Genomic DNA, 14,356 nt, shown 5'->3' with positions numbered 1-14,356 from the left:
AGACTTCCCTCATTTTGAAAGATGCTTCTGGCCCTTAGCAGAGGACTTGCTATGTTTGGTTAGTTTTACGTATAGGTGTATGTAAGTCTGGCCTTGCTATGAGTGCTTCCTATTTTCTTAAGAGACGTAGTATTGGGTGCGGTTGGTTAACTTGGATGATGAAAGAATGTGTTGGGAATAATCTCATAGTGGGTGTTCCTAAATTTGTTTTCCCACTTTTCTTATAAAATTAGAGGGAGCTTCTGCTGAAGACAAACATATTGCATTAGATACACATTGTTTTCCTGGTTCTAAAAGTAAAAATTTTCCCCCACATTTCAGTGTAAAACCAAAGTTGTCCCCCTCCCCATGAGAGGGCATACTACAACTGAAGATGTAATAAACATTGAAATAGCAAATTGTAGAAAAGTAAAGTGAGAACTTTTGTATATATTTATTTTGTTTTTAGAAACTCATGTGTTCCCCCCTGGAGCTGCCTGATGTATACACTCCTAGAGTTGCCCGGTGTTTACATGGTTCTTTGCAGATTCCTTCTACTAAATCATCAAGATGAGAAAACTTAAGATTTAGGGACGTATCTACAAAGCCTACACTAGAATTCAGGTTCCAAGGACAGCAAAAACTTATGACTATATTGACTTGTTCTGTTCTTTATTCTAACAGCTTATTTAACTGATGTCCAGTTAAAAAAGTAAACTCATTAATTTGATTAACAGTTACTTATTGAGTATCTACTCCATGCTAGACATTATACCAATTATTTAATAAAAACACTTGTAAAGTACACCAAGAGTTGCTTCCTATGTGCTCTGTTAACACTTTCATCAACTCAGATCATCCACTGTCCCATTTAATTTGGGCAAAAATAGCTGAATTAATAGGGATCCTTTGCCAGTGACTAAGTTGATTTTTCAGTGTACCAACAACAACCACCTCTGGGTGAAAATGGCCAGATTATATATAGAGGAATTTAGCCATATGTGCTCTTGAATCCATCTCCTGATCTAAGACAGAACTAGGTCTTCTTGGGATTCATAGATTCAGCAGTATTAGTCTACTTTCACCTGTTCTTTGTGTGTCCTGCTACTCAAAGGTGTGGGAGAACCGAGCCGTCAGTCAGTGGGGAGTACATTATGGTTCTTTGGTACATTATGTTGAGCAGTGTGGCATTATCTGTCCAAATAAACAATGCTCAGATGCTTGGGCTTGCTGGTACTCATGCTCAGGTACACCTGTTTGCTATGTTGTTTGCAATAGCAGAAACCTGGAAGCCACACATCAGGGTACAATGCAACCTTTAGAAAGGATAAGGTATGTGTGGGCCTCCAGGGTAGATGAATATGTGTTGTATGTGTGTGTTTTCTGGTACACGCCTTTCTTGGTTTTGTGTGTGTGTATGTGCGTTTGCTTGTTTCTGAGGATACAAAAGAAAACGGCGGTTGTCTTTATACAAGGAAGAGGGATTTGGGTGTTTGGAAAGTAGCCTTTACTTTTCAATTATATTGCTTTTAGTTTTTAACTGATGTCCATTTCCCATTGTGAAGAATTGATTTTTGAAGACCCAATGAAATGTTGACCTTTGTAAGACAGACCTTAATGTTTGGGTGTTTGGAAGGTAGCCTTGCTTTTAGTTTTTAAAAAGCATGTGTGAAGAGAGGCAGATATAATGTGAACTGTCTTTCCAAAGGGTCATAGAACTTTAGCTCTGGGCAGGACCTTAGAGGTCCTTAGGCAGCTGCCCCCAATTTAAATATGAGAAAACTTAAGATTTAGGGACGTATCTACAAAGCCTACACTAGAATTCAGGTCCCGAGGACAGCAAAAACTTATGACTATATTGACTTGTTCTGTTCTTTATTCTAACAGCTTATTTAACTGATGTCCATTTCCCATTGTGAAGAATTGATTTTTGAAGACCCAGTGAAATGTTGACCTTTGTAAGACAGACCTTAATGTAACTACCTCTAGTAATAAAGGTAAAGAGGTAGGTAGTCTTCGCCACATTTTGTAACTTTGGAGACCCAGTTCCTTAAAAATGAATTTATGAGTTCTGTAAGTTTTTAATATTTGAATTGAATCCACATCTAGTGTTCAAAGCTTCCCCTTTTGATTTGAATACCAGCTGACTCTTCTCGCTATTTCAAACTGTCTTTACTGAGTTTTTGTTCCATCTCGTCTCCAGGGGTGAATAGATGGAGAAGTAACTTTGTGACTTCTAAATGGCTGTTGCTATTTTAAGACCAAGTAAACTGTAGAAGATGGTAGGGAAATTGTTTAAAGGAGGAATTTTTTTTTTTTAATATATTGAGAGTTTTTTCTTGAAAATATGAACAGTTTGTCTGTAAGTTGAATCTTTTCTGGCTCTTCAAGGTCAGAAGCATTTTCTCTTAATTCAAGCCAAACAGAGAAATTGGTAGTGGTGAAGGCTGGTAGGTAGTTCAACAGGGGACTGGACCTCCAAACCGTGGTCAATGAATTTTTTTTTATGGTTATTGACTTTATGGCTAGAGCAATGGGAGCACATATTTCTTAAGGCTGAGTATTGGACTTAGGATAAAAATCTGTCTGTGCGGTGACCCCACTAGTTGTATAGGTGAGGAAAACTTATTTTCCGTAATTTAAATAATCCATAGGCCTCTCCCAAAATGGGCACTCTATTTGATCATAAATTGATTTGGCTGATAAGACGACTGACCCTGTGTCAAAGGAAAGGCTTTTCAGGAAGTAAAGGAGCCTTTTTACATCTTACGGATAGAATCAAATCATACCAGTGCAGTTTTAATCAGTTAAAGTTTGGTTAAATTGGAAGGAAGAAAAGGGTGTAGAGAGACCATAACAAATAGAGTTGCACATTTGTCTTTGTAACCTCACATCCTTAGGGAGGACTCCAGTTTCTGTAGCCGCTTTAATTCTGTTGTGAATGGAGACTGAGCAATGGAATCGGGTAGCCTGACAGTTGACTTAATTTGAGCCATCACATTAGGTAAGACTGGAAAGCTAGATTGGGAGATGTCAGGGTTGCATATGTTTTCTTATTTGTTTCTAATATTCTTTCTCTGATAATGGAGAGAATTTTGTGGGTCCATTTGGGTAACTATAGTGCCTCATCAAGGTCTTTTTTGCATTCTGAATCATTACTGAACTCAGTGTCCTTAATTACCATTTGATTATTTTTCACCAATGCATAATCTTCTGTTTTCCCACATTAAAATTCTTGAGCCCAACATCTGCTTTTTCCAACATAATTATAGGGAGGTAGTGTAATAACCTGGCTTCTGGTTTCTGCTCCGCTCCTGGCCTCCTGTGTGTCGGGGGCGGGGGTTCAGTTTCTTCTTCTGTAAAACAGTCATTTTGGAGTTCCCATTGTGGCTCAGCAGGTTAATGATCCGACGTTGTCTCTGTGAGGACGAAGGTTTCATGCCTTGCCTTGCTTAGCGCATTCACAATCAGCTGCAGCTCCAATTTGACCCCTAGTCCAGGAAGTTCCATATGGCACAGGTGCGGCTGTAAAACAAAACAAAACAAAAAACCCAGTCATTTTCCTGGATGTTCATTAAGTCCTTTTACATCTCTAGACTCTTTTGCTAATTCTTTTATTCACTAGATGTTTATGAAGCATCTTCTGTGTGCCAGGCACAAGACAGGATGCTTTGGGTACAAGTCCCTTGCCCTCAAAGAATATTCAGGCTAATAGCAAAGAATTCCCTTCACTTTACTCAGATCACCTCCGTCGTTTACTCTTGGAGAATTGAGTAGTAGTGGCAAGTTGTCTTGATTTTCACTATCCCCCAGAAGGCATTTGTTACAATTTTTTATATTATTTAAATTTCTGTCTCCCAAAATGCTTTTATGTCTTTTATTTTTCTATCTGTAAGCCAGCTTTCCATCTCAGCAAACAAATCTCAGCTCCCCAGTTCCATTATGATAAGTTGGTTTCTTTAATTGATAGAAAATAAATTATATACTACTGAATAAGGCTTAGTGGTCAAAAAAGCTAGTAATTTCTTTAAGCAAAACAGCGTCTACGGCCTTGATATAACTTTTAAAAAGAGAAGCCTAATTGGAAACAGTAAGAAAGCTGTCAGAGATGAAGAATGGCTTCGTCAAAGATTTTTACACCCAAAGGAAAAAAGAAAGTTTAATAGAGTTTCTGTTGGATGCAAAAAAAAAAAAAAAAAAAAGCCAAGGAGCTGCTTCTGACTTTGAAGTGGGTGTTATCTCAGCAGAGCCCCTACTGTCTAGGGTCTGGTTTTCAGATTTGCTGGACCAGAATGTCAGTATTATAAGTACACTCAGAAGATGATCAGGCTACATAAACTGAAGACAGTGTAGAGGATTAATTCACAGAAAACAAATTCATGGATGGGTAGGGATGGGGCTACTCATTTTGACTGTGGTCTCAGAAAGACTTTTTTTTTTTTAAGAGGTGACTTGTGAGCTAAAAACGTAAATAACAAGAAGCAAGCAATGTGAATATCTAGGAGAAGGGTCTTCCAGGCTGAGGGAAAGACCGTGCAAAGGCCCTGAGACAAAACAGGCTTGGCTTATTTAGAGAGAGGAGGCCAGTGTGTTTTGGAGTGAGGTTAGTAATGTGCGCCAGGGGTAGGTGATGAATTGGGGATAATGGGCCAGCTTTTTATAGGACCCTACAGGGTCAGGTAAAGGACTGATTTTTATTCTAATGTGGTTAAGTAGAAGAGTGACATGGTCTGATTTACTTGATCAGAGTTCATTGTAGCTGCTATGTGGTGAATAGGTTGTGCCACGAGGAAGCTGGGAGATCAGTTAGAAACCACTTACCACTGGTTCAGGCAGGAGAAAACTGTAGAGAAATGGATTAATGTAGGATAGATTCGGAAGCAGGATAGCTGACAGGACTTGCTGATGGTCGGGATATGAAAACAGGGGTTTGGGCTAGAGCAACTGGTTAGAAGTTGGTGCCATTTAGGATTGTAGGCGTGCGAAACTTCTCAAATGAATATAATTAAGGAATGATTGAAATGGCACTTTTTAATTCGGTAAACTTGCAGCAAAGGAGAGAGAGATCTCCTGGGAGAAAAGACACTGGTTTCTGTGAACTCAGACTAGAAAATTACTCTGGCATGTTAGAACAATACACATTTTATTTAAAAAAAAATTGATGAAGATTAGGTGCTAAAATATGGAAAGTCATTTAAAAAGCATTGGGACATATGATTTGTTCCGAGGGTCCATTCTTAAAAGTAGGCATGAGCCTATCAACAGTTTGCCCAGGTCTCATTAATGATGGAGCTCAGAATTTGTTAGAACAAGAGAGCCTAAGTTTTCAGCAGGGTTCCCACTTAAAAATGAAATCAGAATTGAAAGGTAGGGTATATAGATATAACTTCTATCAGATATTTTTCCAGTTCCTCCGTGTTGAATAAAAGATCGCATCTGACAGGAATAAAAGTGCTGGGTTAGAAGTTGAAAGACTTGAGTTTTGAACTCGGTACCCTTAACAGCCATGAGACCATGCTAGATTGTAACCTCTGAGCTTCTGTTTCCTTATTTGCAAAAATACATGCCTCACAGAGCTGTTAAAAAATCCCAAATAAGATCATGAATGTCAGAGTACTTTGAAGACTATGCGGCACCGGATACTGCTTGTGAGGGAATGGTCATATAGCGTAAAAGCATTTACCACAGAAGGACCGTAGAAGTCCTTTTAAAAAAGACAAGGAGGAGTTCCTGTCATGGCGCAGTGGTTAACAAATCCGACTGGGAACCATGAGGTTGCGGGTTCGATCACTGGCCTTGCTCAGTGGGTTCAGGATCTGGTGTTGCCATGAGCTGTGGTGTAGGTCGCAGACATGGCTCGGATCTGGCGTTGCTGTGGCCGGTGACTACAGCTCCTATTGGACCCCTAGCCTGGGAACCTGCATATGCCACGGGAGCAGCCCTAGAAAAGGCAAAAAAAAAAAAAAAAAAAAGACAAGGAGGCGGGATAGGGGCATGGGAGTGCTCTGGTTCTATCTCTACTGTGAATCTTGAGATTACGGTTTCCATTAGGCTCTGCTATACACACCTATTCTAGGTGCCTTTAATTCTTAACCATGGTGACTTGTGAAACAGAGGACCCTAGATAAATTTAAATGCCATAAGGATGAAAAAAAATGTGCAAGGAAGTTTGGTTTTGCCCTCCTAGTTTGTAGTTAGAACTTTATTCCTAGCCACAGTGCCAAAATGAAAGGCAGCAAAATATGGTTAGTATTTTTTACTTGAGCTTTTTCAAGCCTTTATTTCCTATTTGGGCTGTGGAGTAGAATTTTGTTTGGTTTACTCCGAGTAGCTTTTCCTTAAGAAGGAGAAAGTATAAACACGCCAGAGGCTTGCTAGCAATCGAAAGTAACTGTTGGTCAGCAAGAGAATGAAAGGAAAAACACAGGTTGGAGATGGAAAAAGTAAAGCAAGAACAAGGAAAAACATTTGAAAGAGGAGAGGAAGTATTTAAATAATTTCTAAGTCTCAAGTTTTAAAAAATCTTTGCAGGTAAATATAATTTGAGATGATTTAAAAGAGGGAGTGGTCTTAGAGGGGAGTGAGTAAAATTAGGGAAAGAGAGAGGACGGGTTTTCAGGAGGTGGGTGATGTGGATTGAACCCCTGCCACAGCAGTAACCCAAGCCGTAGGGGTGACAATGCTTAGTCCTTAACTACTAGGCCACCAGTGAACTCCTCTACTGTGTATTGAAAATATTGCTCTGATGTCAATTTTTTTTTTGTCTTTTTGCTATTTCTTTGGGCCGCTCCCGCGGCATATGGAGGTTCCCAGGCTAGAAGTCGAATCGGAGCTGTAGCCACCAGCGCCACCGGCCTACACCAGAGCCACAGCAACTCGGGATCCGAGCCGCGTCGGCAACCTACACCACAGTTCACGGCAACGCCGGATCGTTAACCCACTGAGCAAGGGCAGGGACTGAACCGGCAACCTCATGGTTCCTAGTCAGATTCGTTAACCACTGCACTGCGACGGGAACTCCCTCTGATGTCAATTTTTTAAGGCTCTTCTAATCTGCTTTCTGAATTCGTTGTTTTTGAAACATTTTAAAAGTCATAAAAAGAGGATTGTGACACCTTCAGATGAAGTCCTCTTCATTCACTTTCTCAGTTCTTGTTTCCATCTTGCTCCACAGAGACAACTTGTTACCATGAATTTAGTGCGTATCCAATGCAGAATGTGTGAATTCCGTGGTAGTCATCGTTTTCATTTATTCTTATTTTTCAAGATTTATACATCTGGATACACAGATCTAAGCCCCTGATTTTAGAGGTTTTATTTTTATTTTATTTATTTATTTTGGCCGCCCCACAGCACGTGGAGTTCCCTGGCCAGGGATCAGATCTGAGCCTCAGACATGACCTAAGCCGCAGCTATGGCAACACTCTACCCTTAACCCACTGTGCCAGGCCAGGGATCGAACCTGTGTCCCAGTGCTCCCAAGACACCTCCGATCCTCTCGCGCCACAGCGGGAACTCCTTAGCTGCTTTATTTTGTATTCCTCTGTATAAATATTTCAGAGTTTTCCCAAACCCCTTTGGTGGAAATTTTAATTGTTTACGGGTTTTTTTTTTGGCCATTACTGATAAAACTTCAATGACCCACCACCTCGTATGTATCCTCTGTGGTTTTCTCCTCCTCTTTCTTCCTTGTGATTGCTTTGGTGATATGATTGTCTTAAATAGCGTATTTGAATTCTGCCATTTGGTTCACCACTTAGGTATTCACAATCATCATTCGAGGGCGAGGGAGGGATGAGGAAACCCTTCCATAATTTGAAATGCCCACTTTTCTTTTACTAAGGCCAGAGGCTCTGAAATTTTCTTTTCCTATGTGTTCTTTTTGGACTCTGATAAATTTGGCAACTTTTGCATTTACTGTTTTGTATTTTTATTGTCTCATATCCAGTAGCTGGTTTTCATAAGCATCAGTAACTTTTCATAAGCATCAGTAACCTTTTCCCTTTCTCCATTATAGGTTTTTAACTTCTAGAATACTTCCCACCTATTAAAAGTAGGACTAGTATGTAGTGATCTCCAATCCAGTTCATGTAATTCTTGTATTGTCTTAGAAATTCAGCATGCTCCAAACATAGCTGATATTTACCAAAGAGTTTCTTGGAGCCTTTTTAGCCAAATTAAACATTTTAAAAGTGTAAACCTTTACCGTAGGTTAGAACCCTTACATGTAAATTTTGTTCAGGCACCCTACATTTCAGTGACCAATGGTTTTCATTTATATATATATTTTTTTCTGGAGTCTTTATTATACTTTAGTCATTATTGTGAGATTGAATGTGTTTTTAAGTTTCTTGCCCCTCCCCGCCATCAAAGGTGGATCCTATTCAGAGCTTTGAGCGCTTGGAAGGCTGAAGTGTTACAGATGAAAACTGCTACGAATACGGTCTGCCTGCTGAAGTGTTCCTTTCTTGAGCTTATCAACTGTTTCGAAGAAAGTATGTGTTAGGTATTTTTAAAAACGATTGATAGGCCTTAAAATGGAAATCTTAGTAATATACAGTGTACTGTAGAGCTGTAGAATATCAGATGCCTGTGTATCTTTATCACATCAGTCCCACCTTTTATGCTGCAAGAAACATGTTCCTATTTTAAAACTTTCTTTAGAATAAAAGTATGTTCTTACATGGAACACTAACACCATGGGGTTTTGTTTTCCCTTCCACTCTGGAAATTATATGATAAAAAGTTTTAGTTCCTAAGTAAAAATACTCTTTTCTTCTAACTGTGGTCACCTTCTTGGGATATTTCATCAGGATTATAACAGAAGACTTCATTGTCTTTGTGGGAGTCAAAATATAAGAACTTTCCTCTTGAAAATATAGTTTGTTTGCATAATGCGTTATTTAAAACACCTTCTTCCTGACTTTAAAGTAGGTTCATTTTAAAAAAGAAAAAAAAAAATTAGGAGTTCCCGCTGTGGTGTAACAGAATTGGCTGTATCTCTGGAGCCAGGGATGCAGGTTCAATCCCCGGCCCAACACAGTGGGTTAAGGATAGGGTGTTGCTGGAGCCGCAGCTCAGATCTGATCCCTGGCCCTGGAACTCCATATGCCGCAGGACAGCCATAAAGGTTTTTTTTTTTTGTTTTTTGTTTTTTTGAAGATAAATAAATAAATAAAACTTCAAGGGCATTCCTCCTTGGTGCAGCAGGTTAAGGATCTGGCATTGTCTCTGTGGCAGCGCAGGTTCCATCCCAGCCCCGCACAGTGCTTTAAGGTTCTGGCATGGCCGCAGCTGCAGCTTGCATTCAGTCCCTGGCCTGGGAACTTCCATATGCTTCTCTTATGGCCATTAAAAAAGAGAAAAAACTTTAAAAAATGAAAAGCATAATTAAAGGAAGCATATCACGCTACCATCTTGTCGAGTAATTCCCAAAGTGGTGATGGCTGTGTACATGTGAGCCAGCAACATGGGAGAGTTCCTGTCTCTCCGGGCCCTCCTGGCATTGTCATCATTAAACCAGGCACCACACATTTGTAAGGGGAAAGTACAATTTAGGTCGTTATCAGCTTTTTATAAGTCGTACCTGTGACTCGATACTAGTAAGAGCATGAATCTGAAACTTGTTAATAAAACAAATTTTGTTAATTTGATGTACAGCCGGGAAACTTTCTGTTTTTCAGATGTATAAAGTTATTGTCTAATCTTTCAGGGATAGAAATCCAAAAGAAGAGGAGACGAATTCAGTCATTTATTAAATAAGTCTTTCTTTCTGGTCTTCCGTGTGCCAGACACTGTCTGAGTACAGCAACAAAGCAGACAAGCATCTGCCTTCTTACCTTTCAGATAAAATACGGTGCATTCCTTTCTTTTAGAAAGAAAGGAAATAATGGAGACATAGGAGTGTGGTTGTGGGGGAAGGGGATGACATGTTTAAGGTGTCAGGGAGGGCCTCACAGAGATGGTGACCAGCAGGGCAAGCCGAGAGACTCTCTAGGGGAAGAGTTATCCAGATAGAGCGAAGGGCAGGTACAGAGCCCTGAGGCAGGAGTGAGCCTGTTCTGTCTGAGGAACAAAAGCCGAGGAGGACAGTGTGGCTGGAACTCGGTGAGCTCCGGAGAACGTAATTGGAGACGAGGCCGGAGAGAGAGGTAATGAGGTCCAGATTGTGCAGGGGCTTTTCAGTTCTTGTGAGGACGTTGGCTTTTACTCAGAGTCAGATGGAAAATCATTGGAGGGTCCATCACAGGCCGTGATTAAACTAAAAAAGGTAATACCAAAAACTACTTGTATCCTGGCTTTGCCTTTTCAAAAGCCTTCTTCATTCATTTCTTACGGTAATTTAGGTATTTACTAATGGCTTCTGATGAATAGTCATACATAGATTTAAACATTTGTGTCAGTGCTAAAAATTTCCCAGAAATGCAGATCTTAGGTATTGCATTTAAATTCAGAGAAAGTAATTATAGTAGGAAAGCCTAGCTATAGGTATTCATTCTTGGGTAGCCCTGCTTTATTACTGAGTTGTGTCATCCTGAATTAGCTTGGGAAAAAAAAAAAATCAAGGGTCTCTTCTGTGCAGGACACTGTATTCACCCTTAAACATTAGTGGAGATATATATATATATATATATACACACACACACACTCTAACTGGGTTGTTTTATTGCAGATTTTAATGTGTTTTTATCAAGAACAATACAGAAGACATAACTATGTAGTTTAATTAGTTATAAAAGGTTAATTATAAGAAGTATGTACTTTTTTTTTTTTTTGGTCTCTTTTTAGGGCCACACCCACGGCACATGGAAGTTCCCAGGCTGGGGGTTGAATCGGAGCTGCAGCTGCCGGCCTACCCAGCAGCCACAGCAACTTGGGATCCGAGCCGAGTCTGTGAATTACACCACAGCTCACTGCATCGCCAGCCTTTAATCCACTGAGTGAGACCAGGGATTGAACCCTCATCCTCATGGATACGAGTCGGGTTTGTTACTGCTGAGCCATGACGGGGAGTCTAAAAAGCATGTGCTTTTATAGCCTTCAGTCAGACCTAGAAATACATCGTTGCCAGCACCCAGAAGAGGCTTGATGATGCTGTGTGTCCCTTCTAGATCTTTACCAGTGCCGTTGTTCAGAGACACCACTAAGCTGACATTTGTGATAGTTGTTTCTTTTTCTTTGTGATTTTACCACCTAGGACTCATCGCAAACCATTATAACTTACTTAGTTGTGTCTGTTTTTGAACTTTATATACATTAAGTGGAATAATACTATATGTGTTCTTTTACATCTTCTTCCAGAACCTAACTATACGTTTGTAAAGTTCATCCGTGTTGTTGTGTACAAATGCAGTTTAATTTCGTTGCCAGGTAGCACCTTGTCATGAATATACCACACTTTGTGTATCCCTTCTCCTGCTGAGAATGTTTTTGGCTGGAAGGAACAGTGCTCCTGTGAACATGCTTGTTTATTTGCAGTGATGGACATGTGCAGTTTCTCTGGGCCATATTTGGGCATAGAATTACTATATCTTTAGTTTTACTAGATAATAAACTATTTTCCAAAGTGGTTATACGAATTTTGTCCTCTTAACAGTGCGAAAGTGTTCATGGTCCTCCCAGTCCTTCTCAGTATTGTCAGACTCTTTAAATTTTGCCAATCCACTAGGCCTAAAAGTTTTTGTTCTGGCAAATTGAGAAATCAAAACCTTAAACACGGTTGGTGTTCAGTAAATAGTTGTTTGTATTGCTATTCTTAATCTTCTGAGCATGACTTGTCCTGTTTTAAAGTCAGTAGTTTGGTACAGTTTTTGGTGAGGGCTCATTCTGTTACAGTAACTAGACTTGATTAACCAAAATAAGAGAAGCTTATTTGTACTGATTAAAGATAGGATTTATATTTTCAGGAAAAGGTACTGTTTTTATAGAATCACAGTGTATGCGGTATTTCACTTTTCCACAAAAAAGGAAAATAGCACAAGAATTTTCTGCCTAGGGTATATCTGTAGAAGCTTTGCAACCACTCTTATCCCTGTTTCTGTTATGAGTCACATTGCAGGGTATGTAGATTATTTAGGGTAGTGGTGGTGGTGGTATTTAGCTAAGATATCTTACTAGTCTTCACAAGCAGCTTCAGTGTGGCAGTTATTTATTAACGTGATAGGATTCATGATTTTGTTTAAATATCTTGCTTTGCTGCAGCTGACCCTCAGGACAGTTTTTATAAAGGAAAAATATTACACAAAAACTTGATGGTAGTAATTTCAGCATTTTGTGAAGTAGCTGGCACAAGTGATCCCTCCGCTCTTGTAAATATTGACAAAGGGCACACTACTTATGTCATTTTTGCTGTGCTTCATGGACCAGTTCGTTAGAAGGGTTAACTTGAAATTTTCTGACTTTAATTTCTAAGTATAATCTTTTTGAGAGAGGACTAGAAAATAGAACACTCAGATGAGATATAAGAATGGTAATTTTGACTAGTAGTAAATCCTAGCTGATGTATTACCTGCTTTTGTAAGATTTTCTCTTTTCAGAATAGCCAAAGTAAAGACTTGTGTGAGATTCAGAATCTAGTTAAGTCTGATTCATCATCTCTATTTCCAACAGAGATTTCCTGTTAGACAAGACAAATTAGAGTCTTCCTACTGACTTGGTGAGTTTTTACATAGTTTTATTTTAAACATAGTTTAAGATCATGAGGCCAGAAATGGAATGAAATGTATAGAAATATTTACCATGACTTAAAAAAATGCACATCTTGAGTGCAATCGACTGTTTCATTTCAGTACAAATAGTATGTAAAGTTGGAAGTCGTATAAGGTAAAGCATGTAAGTTCTTTTTTTAAATAATGAGAATACCATCAGTATTTTTTTTTTACAGCTGCGCCTGTAGCATATGAAAGTTCCTGGGCTAGGGGTCTCATCAGAGCTGCGCCTACACCACAGCCACAGCAACACTGGATCCGAGCAACATATGTGACCTATCCTGCAGCCTGTAGTAACATGGGATCCTTAACCCACTGAGAGAGGCCAGGGATTGAACCTGCATCCTCGCTGACACCCTGTCAGCTTCTTAACCCGCTGAGCCACAACAGGAGCTGCACGATCCGTGTTAAAGAAATATTTTATGTAGTTCCCACTGTGTCACAGTGGGTTAAGAACCTGACTGCAGGGGCTCAGGTTGCTGCAGAGGTGCAGGTTTGATCCCTGGCCCAGGGTAGTAGGTTAAAGGATCTGGCACAGTGTAGGTCACAGCTGTGGCTTGGATTCAGTCCCTGGCCTGGGAATTTCCATATGCTGTGTGTGCAGCCATAAAAAAATTTTTTTTAAATAAAACATTTAATATAAATGGTTTCAAAAGAGGTTTTATTCTAAATATTCTTCTTTGGAGTAAGCTAGAGTTATTTATTCAGATCTTTTCTGGTGTCTTTGTAGGATAAGGCTTTGCACTAATAGTGGAGAGGAGAAAAGATACTTGGATTTAAACTCTTAATCAGTGGTTGATAATGCATGATACGGAGAGCTTCGAGTAAGATTATTTTTCTTTTTGGAAAAGATCTTCAGGGAAGGTAGAATTACAGTTTATAAAAGGACATATCTTAAAGCAATTCATGGACTTCATTTTATATTTTATGTAAAAGTGTGATTCTGAGCAGATTGCCTTTGTATGGGTACCTTAGAGCTCCTCTCTCTATGGTAACGTAGGCAGATCTTTCCGCCATTCTGACTAGCATCTTTAAAGTTTTGCTTTGTGGTATGAGATCCTTGCCCTAAATACTTATGTATGTTTTTACTCGGTTTTATTGGATAAAATAGGTGTTACTGCATTTTCATCCTTTAAATTCTGACACAAATCACAGGGAGCCAGGAAGTTGTAAGACAGACATTCGGTCTGACTTTCCTCTGTTTTGTCTGCCTTCGTGGTTTTACTTTTTTCCTTGCGTCATGAATTTTGGAATGAACACTTGAAACTGAGAACTTCCTGCCCATCCTTTGTTCCATTTAGTTGAGTTAGAACCTTAACATTAACCAAGAAATTGGCTTATTTTTACTAACTTTAGAAGAAGGGAAAATTTATTTTCTGCAGGTGGTTTCTAGGTAAGGAACATGGGTCCATGTGACAGTTATCAGATTTCTTTACTTAAGACCATACATGATGGGGAAGATGAAAGCATAAATATAACACAGTCTTGGTTTCTTAGTTAGAGGGAAATCTAGATGAGTGAATCCAGAGACTGAATTCTGTGCTGCTAGATGGTACATAGTAGTTAATACTGAAGAGAATTGGTTGCCCTTATAATGGATCAAATTCTCCGGAGCAGGTGAGTCTTCTCAGCTTCTAAGTTAATGAACTTACTCCAAATTGTATACCGTT

The 14,356-nt window shown here is 39.4% G+C and overlaps 1 protein-coding gene across 4 annotated transcripts in view; it reads left to right on the top strand.

Moving 5' to 3' along the window:
* SPOP (speckle type BTB/POZ protein) overlaps positions 1 to 14,356 on the top strand; it is a 68,010-nt gene that overhangs the window by 19,026 nt on the left and 34,628 nt on the right. Inside the window, exons 2-3 of one of the 4 annotated variants that reach the window (XM_021067138.1) lie at positions 1,867 to 1,984; positions 12,589 to 12,634. The exons of 1 other annotated variant lie outside the window; for it this stretch is intronic. The gene's annotated coding sequence lies outside the window, so the exon portion shown is untranslated. The remainder of the gene's footprint in view (positions 1 to 1,866; positions 1,985 to 12,588; positions 12,635 to 14,356) is intronic. 2 more of the 4 variants (XM_005668871.3, XM_021067139.1) reach the window with 2 other exon arrangements.

This window comes from Sus scrofa, chromosome 12 (genome assembly GCF_000003025.6).
Source record: "Sus scrofa isolate TJ Tabasco breed Duroc chromosome 12, Sscrofa11.1, whole genome shotgun sequence".
In the NCBI taxonomy this organism is placed as follows: domain Eukaryota; kingdom Metazoa; phylum Chordata; class Mammalia; order Artiodactyla; family Suidae; genus Sus; species Sus scrofa.
Note: the sequence above shows the minus strand (reverse complement) of the source record. Positions and strands in the feature narration are given on the sequence as shown.